At 40.0% G+C, this 19,701-nt stretch overlaps 1 long non-coding RNA gene across 1 annotated transcript; it reads left to right on the forward strand.

Moving 5' to 3' along the window:
- Nucleotides 1-4,402: 4,402 nt before the first annotated feature.
- Nucleotides 4,403-19,027, forward strand: LOC123743253 (uncharacterized). The gene is made up of 7 exons (XR_006770060.2): nt 4,403-4,665; nt 4,852-5,598; nt 5,841-5,869; nt 6,140-6,288; nt 6,773-6,817; nt 15,677-17,132; nt 17,564-19,027. It is a non-coding gene; the product is annotated as an uncharacterized LOC123743253 (long non-coding RNA).
- Nucleotides 19,028-19,701: the final 674 nt, after the last annotated feature.

Below are 19,701 nucleotides of genomic sequence, written 5' to 3' on the forward strand. Positions count from 1 at the left end.
CTTCCTCCTCGTTCCTCTGCTGCTTGGTCCTGGTTTGGTGGGGAATTCTGTCACAGATTATGTCGTGGTGTTGCAGGGAAGACCAAAATGCAGCGGGTATCTGGATACTCATTCTTTTAATGAAAAAATGTGAAGCATCCACAGAACAAAACACAAAACAATAAACAGTACTCACGATTCACAACAGTGCAGCAGGCTCAATAACGCAGTGCTCACAAACAATTCCCCACAAACACACCCAACTAATATAGGACTTCCAATCAAAGGCAACACCACACAGCTGCCTTCAATTGGAAGTCCACCCCAATTAACACTACATAGAAACACCCAACCTAGACAGAACATAGAAAACACAACTTCTTCTGCCACGCCCTGACCAAAACGTATACACCTACTCCACCTGCTAGTCAGGACGTGACAGTACAGAAGTAGTCTGAATCACAGACATTTGATACATCAGAAAAGATGGTGGCATCTGCAGTTGCATTTCTTACCATGGCAATACTCTCAGGTGAGACTTTATCTGCTGCACTCAATAAAATACAGCCACATATAGGTTAACCCTAAAAGCACCAACAAGGGACAATTTTAAACCCAAGGGGTGAAACATGTCATCATTTCTAAACCCTTTTTTGATCCTTATGACATTTTAGGACTATGATTTCTGTGTTAATGTAATACATTCTTCCCTGTTCCCATCACAGTAGGAATGGTTCTTCAATCAATAGCAGGTTCTTTGTCAATATTCATAGACGTAGTTTCAATGATGTTCATGTCCGTCTCTAAGGTCATACACATTCAATTAAATGTTTAACGGATTGGTGTCAGACCTTGTCAATAGATGGCTTACATGGTATTCTACTAGTCACAATGACTTCCACAGTGGCTTCCAAAATTGTCTTGATTAAATAATAATAATTATTAATAATTATAATAATTATGTTATAAGAGTGTATAAGAACTCATAAAAACTGTCTTTGGTTACAGTATTTTGTTTTTGTTTTGGAGACATGATAATCAAGCCCTGGTATTGTTTCCTCAGTTTATTGTGCTGGTCTAGAAGTGCTTCCACCTGGACCTGTGAATGGTACATTGGGAGGAAATGTGTTTTTCAAAACCAACACCAATCCAACAACACTTAGTGCAATCGCCTGGACTTTTGGTGATCCCCCTGTCATCATTGTTGACTTTCTCAGTTCTGAAGGTTCTGTGACCTGAGTGGGATATGTTGGCAGGATCAGTCTGGACAATAGCACTGGATCTCTGGAGCTCAGGAAACTGACCATTGCTGACAGTGGAGAATACAGAGTGATCCTAAGAGAGTCTGATTTGATGTATTTGTCAAATACTTCACTGAATGTCTATGGTGAGTACCCCCTGAGTTCCAAAAGATGTCACTTAATGTTAAATGTGCATAGATATTGTATTGAGTTATCAACTAATGTGAATTGAATGTACTTCCATACATAAAAACAATACAAAACAAAAAACAGAATGTGCTTGTTGAAATGCAGTTACTCTAGTTTTTTGATGGTGCAGTTATAATTGATTTCATGGATATCTCTTGACACTCTATTACATACATGATCCATGGTCAGAAGCAGAGCTAGTGTGAGGACCAAGGGTGCGACCACCAGTGTTGGGGTCAATTCCATTTAAATTCCAGTCAATTCAAACAGTTAGCCAAACTCCAATTCAAATTTTTACTAATTGAAAACCATGGAAGATAATTGGAATTGGAAATTAAGTGTACTTCCAGAATTTACTGGAATTGAAATTGAATTAACCCCAACCCTGGTGATCACCCCAGGGACCACACACCTAGGGGCACCCTGATCCTGGAGATAAAAGAAAAAAAGAAAGAAAAAATAACCTTTTCGACGATGATGTACCACAAACCAAAGAAAAAACATTTTTGACATTGTAAAACATGGCAAAATGTATATATAATACAATATATAATACAATTTCATTAAATCCTGGAATTGGTCTGAGCTGGTGTTGCTTATTTTATAAAGCAATGTACAGCTGTCTGTCGCTGTACTCCCTTGAGGGCCTGGGACTGGCAGGTGCCTGGGAGGGACCAGGGTCTTCAAACTGATTATTCCTTTATTTATAAGTTTGTTAGTTTAAAACTACTAATAGTCTACTTCATACAGCACCAATACAACATGAAAATTATTTTCCTGAAAATTATTCGACAATAGTATTAAATGAAAACAGATTGTTTAGCCAAGCCTTTTCAATGTTCATATTACATTTTTTTCAATCGTTTCACAACCAAGAGACTATAGGCCATTATTGAACATGCAGCTACTGTAATGAAGCAGGCAATGTATTAGGCTACATCATTTTCAAACATTTTCCAAAATGCAATTAGCAGGAAAACACCTTTCTAAAGGGCAACTGATGCCAGCGGTTTCATGTGACAGAGGTAAAAAATCTCTGTTAGAAACGTAGAATGAGTGGAAATCTAAAGATGCAGGATGGGTTGCTAATATGACTAGACTTATAAAAAAAGTGGCTATCTAAAACCTAATAGGGTAGGATTGTGCCTTTGGCTTCTGGACAATGAAAGAAAGTTGATATAAAAATGGATAGAACAAGAGAGAAATGCTGGTTTCAATGACATGAGGAATATTTCTAAAATGATTCCCTAAACGTTTCTATGGTCGGATTTTTGCTACAGGCTACTTCGAAGCAAGGTTAAACATGCGTCATAATAGGCTATGAAGTAAAACTCTGTTTTCACACGCGATTGTATGTAGAAATGTTGCACAATGACTGGGATTTTAAGAACACATGATCAACGAGCTGTGATCTCTCGCTTTGCTCAAACTAAGCTCTGTATGCGGTGTGCAGTAGCGCGTCTTATAAATAAGTTAGATGACAAAATAACCTACTAACAGCCTAATTTTCTTTTATGATGGGACATATCAGCTATTAATTTTAAAAGATTTGCTAAGGACTTGTCATGTCAAATAGTGTCCCCTGGCCAAATAGTGTCCCCCTCTACGTTATTGATGGGATTCGATCAGTTCTAGCTTCTGTTTCTAGGGCTGTTGCTAGAACTTCAGGTTGGTTTTCACAGCTGTTTCACAAGGTGTTCAATATTGTAAGTTGTAAGGTATCCTTTGATGGTATTTATTTGTTCCACATTATTCATTGTTGTAGCCTAGGACCTACAATAGATACATATACATTCAACCACAAGGGTGCACTAATGAGCTATGTGAGTAAAAAGACAAGCCAGTATATGAATCAAAAGGATTTGCACATGAATGGAGTGGAATTAGCTGACTTCGTGATCTGTAAGGTAAGTCATTTTAATGTCAAGCAGATCACACGTTTTCTTTGCAATTCCCGAAACGTAGCAATGTTTAAGACATGGATTTCTTGTTGTAATGTTAACAAGGTATCCAAAAGTAGTTCTAATAAATTGTTTCATTTTATTAGCTAAACCAAACTTGTCACGGAAATCAACCTCGTTTGCATAGCGATGATGAAAAGAACGTCATTTAGAATGTAACGATCTCCATTTTTTTATCATTAGGTCATCGCACCGTTGATATAGCAATAGACGCTAATAGTTTATCGAATCCCATTGTGACGTAGAGGGGGACACTATTTGGCCGGGAGACATTATTTGGCATGACAGTCCCCTCGAGAGCGCACTACCCCGTCTGTGCTGATACTCAAGCTCCGTGCCTGTCCATGGTAATGTGACACCAGTGGTGTATGTTTTTTAAGTACAAATACTTTAAGTACTACTTACACAGTTTTTTGGAGGTATCTGTACTTTACTTTACTATTTATATTTTTGAGAACTTTTACTTCACTACATTCCTAAATAAAATAATATAATAATAATAAATACTTTTTACTCCCTACATTTTCCCTGGCACCCAAAAGTATGCGTTACATTTCCAATGCTTAGCAGGACAGGAAAATGGTCCAACTCACGCACTTATCAAGAGAACATCCCTAGTAATCCCTACTGCCTCTGACCTGGCAGACTCACTAAACACAAATACTTTGTTTGTAAATTATGTTTGAGTATTGGAGTATGTCTCTGGATATCCGCTAATTAAAATAACAACAAAATCGTGCCGTCTGGTTTGCTTAATATAAGGAATGGGAAATTATGTACTTTTACTTTTGATACATAAGTATATTTTAGCAATTACATCTACTTTTGATATTTAAGTATATTTAACCCCGAAAACTTTTAGACTTTTACTCAAGTAGTATTTTACTGTGACTTTCACTTTTACTTGAGTCATTTTCTACTTCTTCTACCACTGTGCAACATGAAAATAAAACTAACATGTTTCCCCTATTCTTTTTCCCAAACCACAATAATTAGTATTATCTCATCTTGTACTAATTTCACAGAAGCAGTATTTGGTGCTACTATCACAATTACCCCAAACCCACCAATCATCGAGGGGGGCTCTGTCACTTTAACCTGTGATGCAGCTGGCTTCAACATCACCAGAGACTGGATGAAGGATGGTCATCCTGTGTCTTCTGGTGACAATATCATCTTATCTGAGGATAAGAGAGTGCTGTCCATAAAGAAGAGAACAGACAGTGGAGAATACCTGTGTAGAGTCAGCAACCCTGTCAGCTCTGAAAATGTCAGTGACACTGTGAATGTAATCTGTAAGTACTTCCCTATAAACCTGGGGATAAATGTACCAGATAAATGTACCAACAACAGATGCACGTAAAAAGAATATAACAATGAATGAACACACACTTTACACCAACCATTATGACTCTACCATCACACTGATTACAAACTAATAAACTTGTAGCTATGACTAACTGGTGATCTCTGTGTTACAGATGGACCTGATGGTATGGAAATCAAGGGTCCAACTGAAATAGAAGTAGGACAGAAGTTTATATTGACCTGCTCCGCTGACTCCACCCCCCTGCTAGTTACACCTGGATGCTCAATGGAACAGAGATACCTGGACATTCACCTGAGTTCACTAAAGAGAAGAGTGAATACTCTGAAAGTGGGGATTACACCTGTACAGCAACAAATTATGTCACTGGGAACAAAACATCTGTGGTCCATAAACTGTCTGTAAAAGGTCAAGTTAGAAGTTTTAAGGACAATATGAACATAGGAAGTAGATAAAAGTTACATCTAGTCATTTAGCAGATGCTCTTATCCAGAGATACTTACAGTTAGTGCATTAAGATAGCTATGTGGGACAACCAAATATCTCAGTCATAGTAAGGACATTTTTCCTCAATAAAGTAATTATCAGAAAAGTCAGTGCAAGTAGAAGAAAAGTTATACTTATGAAGTTTTGCATCCCAAACTTGTTTTGAAATAGTGCCTTTAGTTGTGTTTGTTGTATTGTAATTGTCACCTAGATGCACTGTAATGTGCAGTACTGCTTGTTCACTGTTTGTAGCCTTTCTCTCATCTCTGTATGGTTCTCTCTCTGGTCTCGGCAGCGGAGGGCTCTCTAACTCCAGATGGGCTGTCTGCTGTTGCCATCACTGGGATTGTGATTATAGTGTTGCTGGTTGTGGAAGTGGTGGTTAGTGTTGCAGTCTATTTCATCAAGAAAATGGGTGAGTTAAGAAACTTTTCATTCAAACAAGTGTATTTTCTATCACTGCAGGCAGTAGACAATATAGGCTCTGTTTTCACATTGATCTAAACTGGTCAGAAAAGGGCCTGATATATTTCAAAAGCACCCTAAACTTTTAAAAACATTGTAAAATTATGATCTTATAACTTCACTGTAAACTGTTAAAAGCAGTGTAATATTATGTTCTTATACATTTTAATGTTTATTTCTTCTTTCATATAGAAGCAATGCTGACTCAATCCATCGAGGAGGTAAGTATACGCTTTATCTCCAATCTCATTATTAATTATGTTTTTCAAACATTTGTTTTCCCTATTTACATTAAAATGGTTATTTAGCAGACACTCTTATCCAGAGTGATTTGCAGTTTCCATGGAAAAATTAAATGGATTCAGACAAATTACATGATAATGTACAGCACCACTATGACGATGCCTAATACTGTAACAATGCTTATGCAGACAAATGCAGACAAGATATCAGAAACTATACAACCACCTCTATTTGTGTATCTCTTAAAGGCTCGCAACAACAACATGTATATGAGAACCCATCACCTGTGTATGAGAACCCATCACCTGTGTATGAGAACCCATCACCTGTGTATGAGAACCCATCACCTGTGCGTGACAACACACAACACAATCAATCTCCACCTCTGCCCCTGACAGTAAGTAAAACATGGCCACCCCTGGGATGTGTCTGTGCACGTCTGTATTCTACTACAGTCTTACTGTAATAAAGAAGATTACTTTGCTTAACAGGATGTACAGTGTGAAAAATAATAAATGCAAAGACTATTTGCCTATTATATTATATAAGTTTACTTTGACTTAATGACAACTATTCAGTCTCGGTCCCTTTCATGTTATTCATTAACATATGTAATAGTTTGTTTAAGACTTTGAGGTTATATATTTTGTCATGGCAACTGTTTACTTGTGCTTTTATCCCAAATTATGAAATGCAGGACTTCAAGAATACCTACAACACTAAGATAATGATAAGTTTGTTCTAGACCACATAGCACCATGTGACTGTAATGCTATAAAAACAATAGATTTCTGTGTTAGGTGTTAAATGGTATTAATGCCCTATTATAGCTGATCATGGAAGTTAATGTTCCTTTCTTTTCTCCCTTACTTTCCTTCTAGCAGTAAGAGGTCAGGAAGAGATCTCCATTCAACCACCATTCTCCAGTGAGTTCCACAATCAACACATAGAAAACCTGCATGATAACACACACCCAGTGTGGATCTGAAATGTAATGTACATAATAAATACATTTATGCTATGTTTTTCTGCTTTATTGTGTAATTTAGTAAAATTGAAAAGAAAATCTTGTTAACGAAAGTAGATAACGCATTACTGTACTGTAATTATATAAATTAGAGCATAATTCATGGCAGTTAATTAAATAAAGGCAAAAATAAATAAAATAATAATCATGATAAAGGTGTCCTCTGGTGGTAGGGTTGGGGACTGTACTGTAAATAACAACTACAATAATTTTGTGTGTACTGTATTGTCAATTGTGGTGTCAAAAAGGCACAGAAGCTGGATACCCAAATTATTTCAATGATGTAAAAACATAATGACTGTCATAAGCGTCATTGAAGGGGGACCAAAACGCAGCGGGTAAAGTGCTCATCTTCTTATTTTATTAAAGAAAAACCACTTAACTTCTCTAGGGTAGGGGACAGTATTTTCACGGCCGGATGAAAAACATACCCAAATTAAACGGCCTACTACTCGGGCCCAGGAACTAGAATATGTATATTTGGATAGAAAACACTCTGAAGTTTCTAAAACTGTTTGAATGATGTCTGTCAGTATAACAGAACTCATATGGCAGGCAAAAACCTGAGAAAAATCTAACCAGGAAATGAGAATTCTGGTGCTTGTAGTCCTTTCAAGTCATTGCCAATCGAACACACAGTGAGTTAGGGTTCATTTTGCACTTCCTAAGGCTTCCACTAGATGTCAACAGTCTTTAGAAAGTTGTTTGAGGCTCCTAGAATGAACAGAGAGCGAACAAGAAGGTGGGAAAGTTGTTGACCCAGGGAAGGACATCAGTTCATTAGCGCACATTTACGTGAGAGTTAGCTGTGTTCCAAAACGTTTTTCAAGACACTGGAATCATCCGGTTGGAATATTACTGAAGTTTCACGTTATAAAGGCCCTAAAGATTGATGCTTTACAACGTTTGACATGTTTGAACGAACGTAAATATAACTTTTTTTTACTTTTCGTCGTGACATTTTCCGCGCTTTCCTACTTGGAGTAGCTAACTGAACGCGCTAACAACAAGGAGCTATTTGGACATAAATGATGGACTTTATCGAACAAAGCAACATTTATTGTGGACCTGGGACCCCTGGAAGTGCCTTCTGATGAAGATCATCAAAGGTAAGTGAATATTTCTAATGCTATTTAATATTTTAGATGACTCCAAAATGGCGGGTATCTGTATTGCCTAGTGTATTTTTCGGAGCGCAGTACTCAGATTATTGCAAAGTGTGCTTTTCTCTTGAAGCTTTTTTGAAATCTGTCACAGCATTAGCATAAAGGAGATGTTCATCTATAATTCTTTGAATGACAGTTTAATATTTTATCAACGTTTATGACGAGTATTTTTGTAAATTGTTTTGCTGGTTCACCGACAGTATTGGAGGCAAAATATTTTCTGAACGTCACGCGCCGATGTAAAATGGGGTTTATGGATATAAATATGAACTTGATCGAACAACAAATGCATGTATTGTGTAACATGATGTCCTAGCATTGTCATTTGATGAAGATCGTCAAAGGTTAGTGCTTCATTTAGCTGTGTTGCTTGGAAAATGGCTGTGTGGTTATTTTTGTCTATGTACTCTCCCAACATAATCTAATGTTTTGCTTTCGCTGTAAAGCCTTTTTGAAATCGGACAACGTGGTTCGATTCAGGAGAAGTGTATCTATAAAATGGTGTAAAATAGTCCTATGTTTGAGAACTTTGAATTATGATATTTTGTGGTGTCACGTCCTGACCAGCAGAGGGCGTAATGGTGTTAGTTTTGGTCAGGATGTGGCAAGGGTTTTGTGTGTGTGAATGGTTGTGTTGGTGATTGGGACTCCCAATTGAAGGCAGGTGTGTTGAGTTGCCTTTGATTGGGAGTCCTATATAGGAGTGTGTGTTTTTCTTTGGGGTTGTGGGTAGTTGTTTGTGAGCACTGCGTTTGTGAGCCTGCTACACTGTTGCCGTCGTGAGTATTGTTTATTGTTTTGACTGTGGATGCTTTACCTAAGTTTATTAACATCTCTAGGGTCGGCGGGACGAAATCATCCCACCTAGTCAACAGCCAGTTGAATCCCGTGGCGCGTTATTCAAATACCTTAGAAATGCTATTACTTCAATTTCTCAAACATATGACCATTTTACACCATTTTAAAGACAAGACTCTCATTAATCTAACCACACTGTCCGATTTCAAAGGCTTTACAACGAAAGCAAAACATTAGATTATGTCAGAAGAGTACCCAGCCAGAAATAATCAGACACCCATTTTTCAAGCTAGCATATAATGTCACATAAACCCAAACCACAGCTAAATGCAGCACTAACCTTTGATCTTCATCAGATGACAACCCTAGGACATTATGTTATACAATACATGCATGTTTTGTTCAATCAAGTTCATATTTATATCAAAAAACAGCTTTTTACATTAGCATGTGACGTTCAGAACTAGCATACCCCCCGCAAACTTCCGGTGAATTTACTAAATTACTCACGATGAACGTTCACAAAAAACATAACAATTATTTTAAGAATTATAGATACAGAACTCCTCTATGCACTCGCTATGTCCGATTTTAAAATAGCTTTTCGGTGAAAGCACATATTGCAATATTCTCAGTAGATAACCCAGCCATCACGGCTAGCTATTTAGACACCCACCAAGTTTAGCACTCACCAAAGTCAGATTTACTATAAGAAAAATGTTATTACCTTTGTTGTTCTTCGTCAGAATGCACTCCCAGGACTTCTACTTCAATAACAAATGTTGGTTTGGTTCAAAATAATCCATAGTTATGTTCAAATATCCTCTGTTTTGTTCGTGCGTTCAAGACACTATCCGAATGGTAAAGAAGGGTGACGCGCACGACGCATTTCGTGACAAACAATTTCTAAATATTCCATTACCGTACTTCGAAGCATGTCAACCGCTGTTTAAAATCCATTTTTATGCCATTTTTCTCGTAAAAAAGCGATAATATTCCGACCGGGGAAGCGTGTTTACGTTCAAAGAGAGAGAAAATAAAAACATGGGATCCCCTCGTGCACGAGCCTCAGTCTGATGGTCCCCTGATAGAGCACTTACCAAAGGCGCTAATGTTTTTCAGCCAGTGGCTGGAATTACATCATTCAGCTTTTTCCCGGGTTCTGAGAGCCTATGGGAGCCGTATGAAGTGTCACGTTACAGAAAAGATCCTCAGTTGTCATTAAAGAGAGCCAAGAAGAACAAGATCTTGTCAGAGAGGTCACTTCCTGTAAGGAATCTTCTCAGGTTTTTGCCTGCCATATGAGTTCTGTTATACTCACAGACACCATTCAAACAGTTTTAGAAACTTTAGGTTGTTTTCTATCCAAAGCCAATAATTATATGCATATTCTAGTTTCTGGGCAGTAGTAATAACCAGATTAAATCGGGTACGTTTTTTATCCGGCCGTGTAAATACTGCCCCCTAGCCCTAACAGGTTAAAATAAACTATGAGTATCCACATTCCCGCTGCGCCTTGGTCCATTCTTGACGACGGTTGTTATATGTGGTTTTGAATTTGGCGCTCTGATTTTTCACTGGCTGTTGAATAGTGTGAACCGTCGGTGGGACGATAGCGTCCCACCTGCCCGAGAGAGGTTAAACAACAAAAATGACGAAAACAGTCCAGTAAGGTGCACAGACTATACTAGAAACAACCACCCACAAACACAAGTGAAAACAAACACAACTAAATATGGCATTAAACAAAAACTCCACAAAACAACCCCAAACTTAAAGGGAGGGAAGGGAGGGTGGCCACCGTCAACGACGGTTCCTGTGCTACACCCCCCCTTCCCAATCCTCCCCCCACGGAGGTGGCTCTTGCTCTGGCCGTAGCTCCCGTTCAGCAAACTCTAGGCTGCAGACCACCGCTGAAGGCTCTGGGTTGCAGACCACCGCTGAAGGCTCTGGGTTGCAGACCACCGCTGAAGGCTCTGGGTTGCAGACCACCGCTGAAGGCTCTGGGTTGCAGACCACCGCTGGAGGCTCTGGGTTGAGAGGCGTCGCTGGAGGCTCTGGGTTGAGAGGCGTCGCTGGAGGCTCCTGGCTGAGGAGCGTCGCTGGAGGCTCCTGGCTGAGGAGCGTCGCTGGAGGTGCGGGGAGCAGGCACAGGACGTACTGGGCTGGGCAGGCGCACTGGAGGCCTGATGCGTGGGGCTGGCTTTGGAGGTGCCAGACCAGTAACATGCACCTCAAGGCTAGTGCGGAGAGCAGGAACAGGACGTACTGGACTGGGCTGACGCACTGGAGGAAGAGTACGATGAGCAGGAACAGGATACACTGGGCCATCTGATGCTTGCTACTTGCATCACCGGTCCTGGCTCGATGCTGGCTCTAGCATGACACCTGTGAGGAGCTTTCACCAAGCGCACCGGGCTGTAGCTGCGCACTGGCGACACCGTGCGTATCTCCGCATAACATGGTGCTTGCTTGATCCGTCGCTCCCCATAGTAAGCACAGGTACTCCTTCGTGCCCTTTCCGCCAGTACCTCTCTCCGGAATCTCGCGTCAAGCTCCTCGCTTGATTCCTTGACTGGCTCCTTTTTTCTCCACGACTCTCTCCTGTACGCCCAGGAAGTAAGGTCAGGGCTCCCCCCTGACTTAGCCCAACTCCCCGTATGCCCCCCCAAAATGTTTTTTTGGGGCTGCCTCCTCACCTCCTGAAATGGAGGATATAATGCCTCATACCTCCGTCGTTCCCTCTTCGCTTCCTCCAGCTCCTCCTTCGGGCGCTGGTACTCCACAGCCTGGCTCCATGGACCCTTGCCATCGAGGATCTCCTCCCATGTCCATGACTCCAAATAGCTCTCCTGCTGCTCCTTCCTCCGCTGCTTGGTCCTGTTGTGGTGGGTGGTTCTGTCATAAGCGTTGTTGAAGGGGGACCAAAACGCAGTGGGTAAAGTGCTCATCTTCTTATTTTATTAAAGAAAAACCACTTAAACAAAAAAAAATACGAAAACAGTCCAGTTAGGGGCACAGACTATACTAGAAACAACCACCCACAAACACAAGTGAAAACAAACACAACTAAATATGGCCTCCAATTAGAGACAACAACAACCAGCTGCCTCTAATTGGAGGCCATATTTAGTTGTGTTTGTTTTCACTTGTGTTTGTGGGTGGTTGTTTCTAGTATAGTCTGTGCACCTAACTGGACTGTTTTCGTATGTTTTTGTTTAACCTGTTGGGTCTAGGGGGCAGCATTTGCACGTCTGGATAAAAAAAATGTACCCGATTTTAATCTGGTTACTAATCCTACCCAGTAACTAGAATATGCATATACTTATTATATATGGATAGAAAACACTCTAAAGTTTCCAAAACTGTTTGAATGGTGTCTGTGAGTATAACAGAACTCATTTGGCAGGCAAAACCCTGAGACATTTTCTGACAGGAAGTGGATACCTGATGTGTTGTATTGACTTTAAACCTCTCCCATTGAAAAACACAGGGGTTTAGGAATATTTTGGCACTTCCTATTGCTTCCACTAGATGTCACCAGCCTTTACAAAGTGTTTTGAGTCTTCTGGAGGGAGATCTGACCGAACAAGAGCCATGGAACGATGATGTCCCATTAGACACCTGGCGCGCGAGTTCATGTTGGGTACCCTCGTTCCAATACGTTATAAAAGAGTATGCATTCGTCCACCTTGAATATTATTCATGTTCTGGTTAAAAAAGGCCCTAATGATTTATGCTATACAACGTTTGACATGTTTGAACGAACGGAAATATATTTTTTCCCCTCGTTCATGACGAGAAGTCCGGCTGGCTTACATCATGTGCTAACGAGACGGAGATTTTTGGACATAAATGATGAGCTTTTTTGAACAAAACTACATTCGTTATGGACCTGTGATACCTGGAAGTGACATCTGATGAAGAGAATCAAAGGTAATGGATTATTTACATAGTATTTTCGATTTTAGATCTCCCCAACATGACGTCTAGTCTGTATCGCAATGCGTATTTTTCTGGGCGCAGTGCTCAGATTATTGCAAAGTGTGATTTCCCAGTAAGGTTATTTTTAAATCTGGCAAGCTGATTGCGTTCAAGAGATGTAAATCTATAATTCTTTAAATGACAATATAATATTTTACCAATGTTTTCTAATTTTAATTATTTAATTTGTCACGCTGACTTGACTGCCGGTTATTGGAGGGAAACGATTTCCTCAACATCAATGCCATAGTAAAACGCTGTTTTTGGATATAAATATGAACTTGATAGAACTAAAAATGCATGCATTGTCTAACATAATGTCCTAGGAGTGTCATCTGATGGAGATTGTAAAAGGTTAGTGCATCATTTTAGCTGGTTTTATGGTTTTGGTGACCCTGTCTTTGACTTGACAAAACATTACACACAACTCTTGTAAATGTACTGTCCTAACATACTCTAAATTTATGCTTTCGCCGTAAAACCTTTTTGAAATCGTAAAACGTGGTTAGATTAAGGAGATGTTTATCTTTCAAATGGTGTAAAATAGTTGTATTTTTGAAAAATTTGAATTTTGACATTTATTTGGATTCAAATTTGCCGCTCTTGAAATGCACCTGCTGTTGATGGAGTGCACCACGGGTGGCACGCTAGCGTCCCACCTAGCCCCAAGAGGTTAAGTGGTTTTTCTTTAATAAAATAAGAAGATGAGCCCCTTTTACTGGTCAGGACGTGACATTGACTAATAAATATTGCCTGCTATTTTCCAACTACTCTGTTGTTCTTTGTGTCAGACCAGTAATTATCAGTTTATAAGATATACAATTGAAGTCGGAGGTTCATATACACTTACGTTGGAGTCATTAAAACTTGTTTTTCAACCACTCCACAAATTTCTTGTTAACAAACTATAGTTTTGGCAAGTCGGTTAGGACATCTACTTTCTACATGACACAAGTAATTTTTCCATCAATTGTTTACAGATAATTTCACATAAGTCACTGTATCACAATTCCAGTGGGTCAGAAGTTTACATGCACTAAGTTGACTGTGCCTTTAAACAGCTTGGAAAATTCCAGAAAATTATGCCATGGCTTTATAAGCTTCTGATAGGCTAATTGACATCATTTGAGTCAATTGGAGGTCTACCTGTGGATGTATTTCAAGGTCTACCTTCAAATTCAGTGCCTCTTTGCTTGACATCATGGGAAAATCAAAATAAATCAGCCAAGACCTCAAAAAAGAAATTGTAAAACCTCCACAAGTCTAGTTCATTCTTTGGAGCAATTTCCAAACGCCTGAAGGTACCACGTTCATCTGTACAAACAATAGTACGCAAGTATAAACACTATGGGACCACGCAGCCGTCATACCGCTCAGGAGAGACGCGTTCTGTCTCCTAGAGATGAACGTACTTTGGTGTGACAAGTGCAAATCAATCCCAGAACAACAGCAATGGACCTTGTGAAGATGCTGGAGGAAACAGGTATTTATATCCACAGTAAAACGAGTCCTATATCGACATAACCTGAAAGTTCGCTCAGCAAGGAAGAAGCCACTGCTCCGAAACCGCCATAAAAAAGCCAGACTACGGTTTGCAATTGCACATGGGGACAAAGATCGTACTTTTTGGAGAAATGTCCTCTGGTCTGATGAAACAAAAATAGAACTGTTTGGCCATAATGACCATCGTTATGTTTGGAGGAAAAAGGGGGAGGCTTGCAAGGCAAAGAACACCATCCCAACCGTGAAGCACAGGGGTGGCAGCATCATGTTGTAGGGTTGCTTTGCTGCAGGAGGGACTGGTGCACTTAACAAAATAGATGGCATCATGAGGTAGGAAAATTATGTGGATATATTGAAGCAACATCTCAAGACATAAGTCAGGAAGTTAAAGCTTGGTCGCAAATGGGTCTTCCAAATGGACAATGACCCCAAGCATATTTCCAAAGTTGTGGCAAAATGGCTTAAGGACAACAAAGTCAAGGTATTGGAGTGGCCAACACAAAGCCCTGACCTCAATCCCATAGAAAATTTGTGGGCAGAACTGAAAAAGCATGTACGAGCAAGGAGGCCTACAAACCTGACTCAGTTACACCAGCTCTGTCAGGAGTAATGGTTCAAAATTCACCCAACTTATTGTGGGAAGCTTGTGGAAGGCTACCTGAAACGTTTGACCCAAATTAAACAATTTAAAGGCAATGTTACCAAATACTAATTGAGTGTATGTTAACTTCTGACCCACTGGGAATGTGATGAAAGAAATAAAAGCTGAAATAAACCATTCTCTCTACTATTATTCTGACATTTCACATTCTTAACATAAAGTGGTGATCCTAACTGACCTAAGACAGGGAATTTTTTCTAGGATTAAATGTCAGTAATTGTAAAAACTGAGTTTAAATGTATTTGGCAAAGGTGTATGTAAACTTCTGACTTCAACTGTATGTACTGAACAAAAATATAAAAGCAACATGTAAAGTGTTGGTCCCATGTTTCATGAGCTTAAATACAAGATCCCAGAAAATGTCCATACACAAAAAAATATGTATCTCAAATTTTGTGCACAAATATGTTTACTTCCCTGTTAGTGAGCATTTCTCTTTGCCAAGATAACCCATCCACCTGACAGGTGTGGCATATTAAGAAGCTGATTAAACAGCATGATTAAAAGGCCACTCTGAAATGTGCAGTTTTGTCACACAACACAATGCCACAAGTTTGGAGGGAGCGTGCAATTGGCAAGCTGACTGCATAAATGTTCACCAGTGCTGCTGCCAGAAAATGTAATGTTAATTTCTCTACCATTTCAGCAGACCACAAGTAACCAAGCCAGCTCAGGACCTCCACATCCATCTTCTTCCCCTGCGGGATCATCTGAGACCAGCCACTCAGATAGCTGATGAAACTGTAGGTTTGCACAACAGAAGAATTTCTGCACAAACTGCCAGAAACCGTCTCAGGGAAGATCATCTGTGTGCTCGTCATCCTCACAAGGGTCTTGACCTGACTGCAGTTAGGTGTCGTAACTGACTTCAGTGGGCAAATGCTCACCTTCGATGGCCACTGGCACGCTGGAGAAGTGTGCTCTTCACGGATGAATCCCGGTTGTATGGCGTTGTGTGGGCAAGCGGTTTGCTGATGTCAACGTTGTGAACAGAGTGCCCCATGTTGGGAGTGGGGTTATGGTATGGACTGGCATAAGCTACGGACATTGAACACAATTACATTTTATCGATGGCAGTTTGAATGCACAGAGATACCGTGACGAAATCCTGGAGGCCCATTGTCATGCCATTCATCCACTGCCATCACCTCATGTTTCACCATGATAATGCACAGCCCCATGTCGCAAGGATCTGTACACAATTCCTGGAAGCTGAAAATGCCCCAGTCATTCCATGGCCTGCATAATCACCAGACATGTCACCCATTGAGCATGTTTGGGATGTTCTGGATCAATGTGTACGACAGCGTGTTCCAGTTCCAGCCAATATCCAGAAACGTTGCCCAGCCATTGAAGAGGAGTGGGACAACATTCCACAGGCCACAATCAACAGCCTGATCAACTCGAATGAGATGGGTCACGCTGCATGAGGCAAACTGTGGTCACACCAGATACTGACAGTTTTTTTTAATCCACGCACCTACCTTTGTTTTTATTGTATCTGTGACCAACAGACACATATCTGTATTCCCAGTCATGTGAAATACATAGATTAGTACCTAATGAATTTATTTTGATTGACTAATTTCTTTATATGAATTGTAACTCAGTAAAATCTTTAAAATTGTTTCATTTTGCATTTATATTTTTGTTCAGTGTACTTTAGTTATACGATTCAGTATTACCATGAAAATGAATATATTATCAACACTTTAGTCATGAATACCTACAATTCTGACAATGTAGATGCATGAGGCTCCTAAACTATTCATGTTTTTTGTTTCTAATATCCAGCTTTTTCTGATATGGTTAATCCTATAATTCTGGATATGCGGTATTACCTACTGACCTTCAGTATTATAAATTCCTACAAAGCTGGGTGTTGGTTCTAAGTGATCATAAAGTGATTATGGCATAGGTTATGGTCATCAAATAACCCAACTCTATATGAGTCCCTGTACTGAACGACACTCCAAGACACAGGACCTTTGGCCCCGCCATGGTAAACTATGGGCAGATTCACTCTTTTTTTCAGACACTTGACACATGAGGAGGCATGAAAGCAGCTGCAGTATTCGTTTTCACCATGGCAGTACTCTCAGGTGAGCTTTTACCTGGTGTTCTCAGCGAATTACAGAGACAAGGAAGTCAAAGAGGGACATTGATTTGTCTTCATAAGGAGGACAATAATCTAAGTCTTCGATGAATTTTCTGTTTCAACTATTGATAAGTGTGATCTTACAATTTGCTTCTGGGTAATGTAATCTTTTAATTGACTTACTTTATGGACTGCTGTTTGAGTCAAATTGTAAAAAGGACACTCTAAGATATTGATATTGTCACACCCTGATCTGTTTCACCTGTCTTTGTGATTGTCTCCACCCCCCCTCCCAGTTGTCACCCATGTTCCCCATTATCCCCTGTGTATTTATACCTGTGTTCTCTGTTTGTCTGTTGCCAGTTTGTTTTGTTTTTTCAAGCCTACCAGCGGTTTTCCCTCTGTTTCTGTAACTCGATTGTTCCTGTTTTCTAGTTTTCCGGGTTTTGACATTTTCTGCCAGCCCTGACCCAGAGCCTGCCTGCCGTCCTGTACCTTTCCCCACCTATCTGGATTACTGACCTCTGCCTGCCCTGAGCCTGTCTGCCATCCTGTACCTTTGCCCCACCTACCTGGATTACTGACCCCTGCCTGCCCTTGACCTGTCTTTTGCCTGCCCCTGTTGGATTAATAAACTGTTGTTACTTCAACGTTGTCTGCATCTGGGTCTTACCTGAAACGTGATAGATCCAATGATTAATATTCATAATTGCCATCATTCAGGCCAGCAGGTCAACATGTGTTTCCCTCTGAACCTGTACACTGAGCTGTAGGAAAGAATGTAAACCACATATCTCATCCATTTACATCAGTAGCCTTGAAAGTTAATGGTACCAATGTAATAACCTGTCCTCTGACACAATTGATCTAGGATACAATGACAGGATTACTCCTGTCATCTACATGTAACATACATTATGAAGAGATACCCAAATCGGTTCTGTTGTTGCCTCTCCAGGGTCTTGTTAGGGATTAGGTGTGTTACCAGACGGCCCCCTAGTTGCGGCGGGAAGGAGGAAATGTGACATTCACCACAACGGTTGATCCAGCAGTCAACATGTCCACAATATTCTGGCGTGCAAATGGCCTCCATATAATCATCGCTACCATCACTCGTGACAGCATCCGGCCTGGATATGAAGACAGGGTCACTCTGGACAGAACCACTGGATCCCTGGAGCTCAGGGACCTGGCCTAGTGGGACGGTGCAAAATACAAAGTATCCCTTTTCCTTAAAGAAGGATCACCACTGAGTGTGGAAACAAGGCTGGAGGTGTATGTTAAGTACTGTTGTTGCAGCACTTCTGATCGAGATTTAGTAAATGGTTTTGCCATAAAGTTAACTTTTCCCTCTGTGGTGAACTCAGAAACATCTATAGAGTAGATGGTATATTTTCAAATCAAATAAATGTTTATTTGTCACATGCTCCTAATACAACCGTCAAATGCTTACTTACGAGCCCTTTGTCACGTCCTGACCAGTAAAGGGGTTATTTGTTATTGTAGTTTGGTCAGGACGTGGCAGGGGGGTGTTTGTTTTATGTGGTTCGGGGTTTGTTGGTATATGTGTTTATGTAGAGTGGTGTTTGTTTAGAGTATTCCGGGGTTTTTGGTTATGTTCTATGTTTGTATTTCTATGCTCCATCTATGTTGTGTATTTCTTTGTGTTGGCCTGGTATGGCTCTCAATCAAGAAAGGCTGTATATCGTTGTTGCTGATTGGGAGTCATATTTAGGTAGCCCTGTTTTCACCTGTCCTTTGTGGGAAGTTGTTTTTTGCACTGCTGTGTGTGTAGCCTGCATTACCGCGCGTTCGTTCGTTCGTTCGTTCGTTCGTTCGCTCGCTCGCTCTCTTGTTTTGTTATTAAGTGTTCTAATAAAAGTTAAAATGAGCACTCAACCCGCTGTGCCTTGGTCCACTGTATATGACGACCGTTACACCCTTTCCCATCAATGCAGAGTTAAAAAGTAAGACAATTAGCAAATAAAAATAGATAGCTGTTCCACAAATGCAGTCAGTTGTCTGGGCACAGTGCCATTTCTCCACTTCATTTGTTTCTAATGATCTCATGAATTTTTGTTAGTAGTGTATGATGAAACAAGATGTTCAGAAGTGGTACATTCTTCAGAAATTGTCATCTAAACAAAATAAAAAGTAGTTATTCTGTTTTTAACCCACAGAGCCAGTATCTAATGTGGTGATAACTCCCAACAACACAGACTTAGTGGAATTCAACAGCTCTGTCAGTCTGTTGTCGTGTCTTTGGCTATGCCGGATTAAGTGATATGACATGCTATTCTATAAAATAATTTCTCTGTAATTAATATTACCTGATTAAGCTAATCAGGTTAATGTAATTAACTACAAAGTCAGGGCACCACTAAATATTGTTTATAGAGCTGTTATCTTCCGAATAAACTCTTAAAGACCTGGTAATCTTTTACATCAATAGCAGTCAATATTTAATCGTCACTTTATTCAGTCTCATCTGAAAGTTGTAAATTCTTGGTTATCTTCACGAACCCTGGCTAACAAGTTGAATCAGCAATACAACATTTGGTTTAATTATTTAT

The sequence above is a fragment of the Salmo salar genome, chromosome 05, assembly GCF_965601325.2.
Source record: "Salmo salar chromosome 05, fSalSal1, whole genome shotgun sequence".
NCBI lineage: Eukaryota > Metazoa > Chordata > Actinopteri > Salmoniformes > Salmonidae > Salmo > Salmo salar.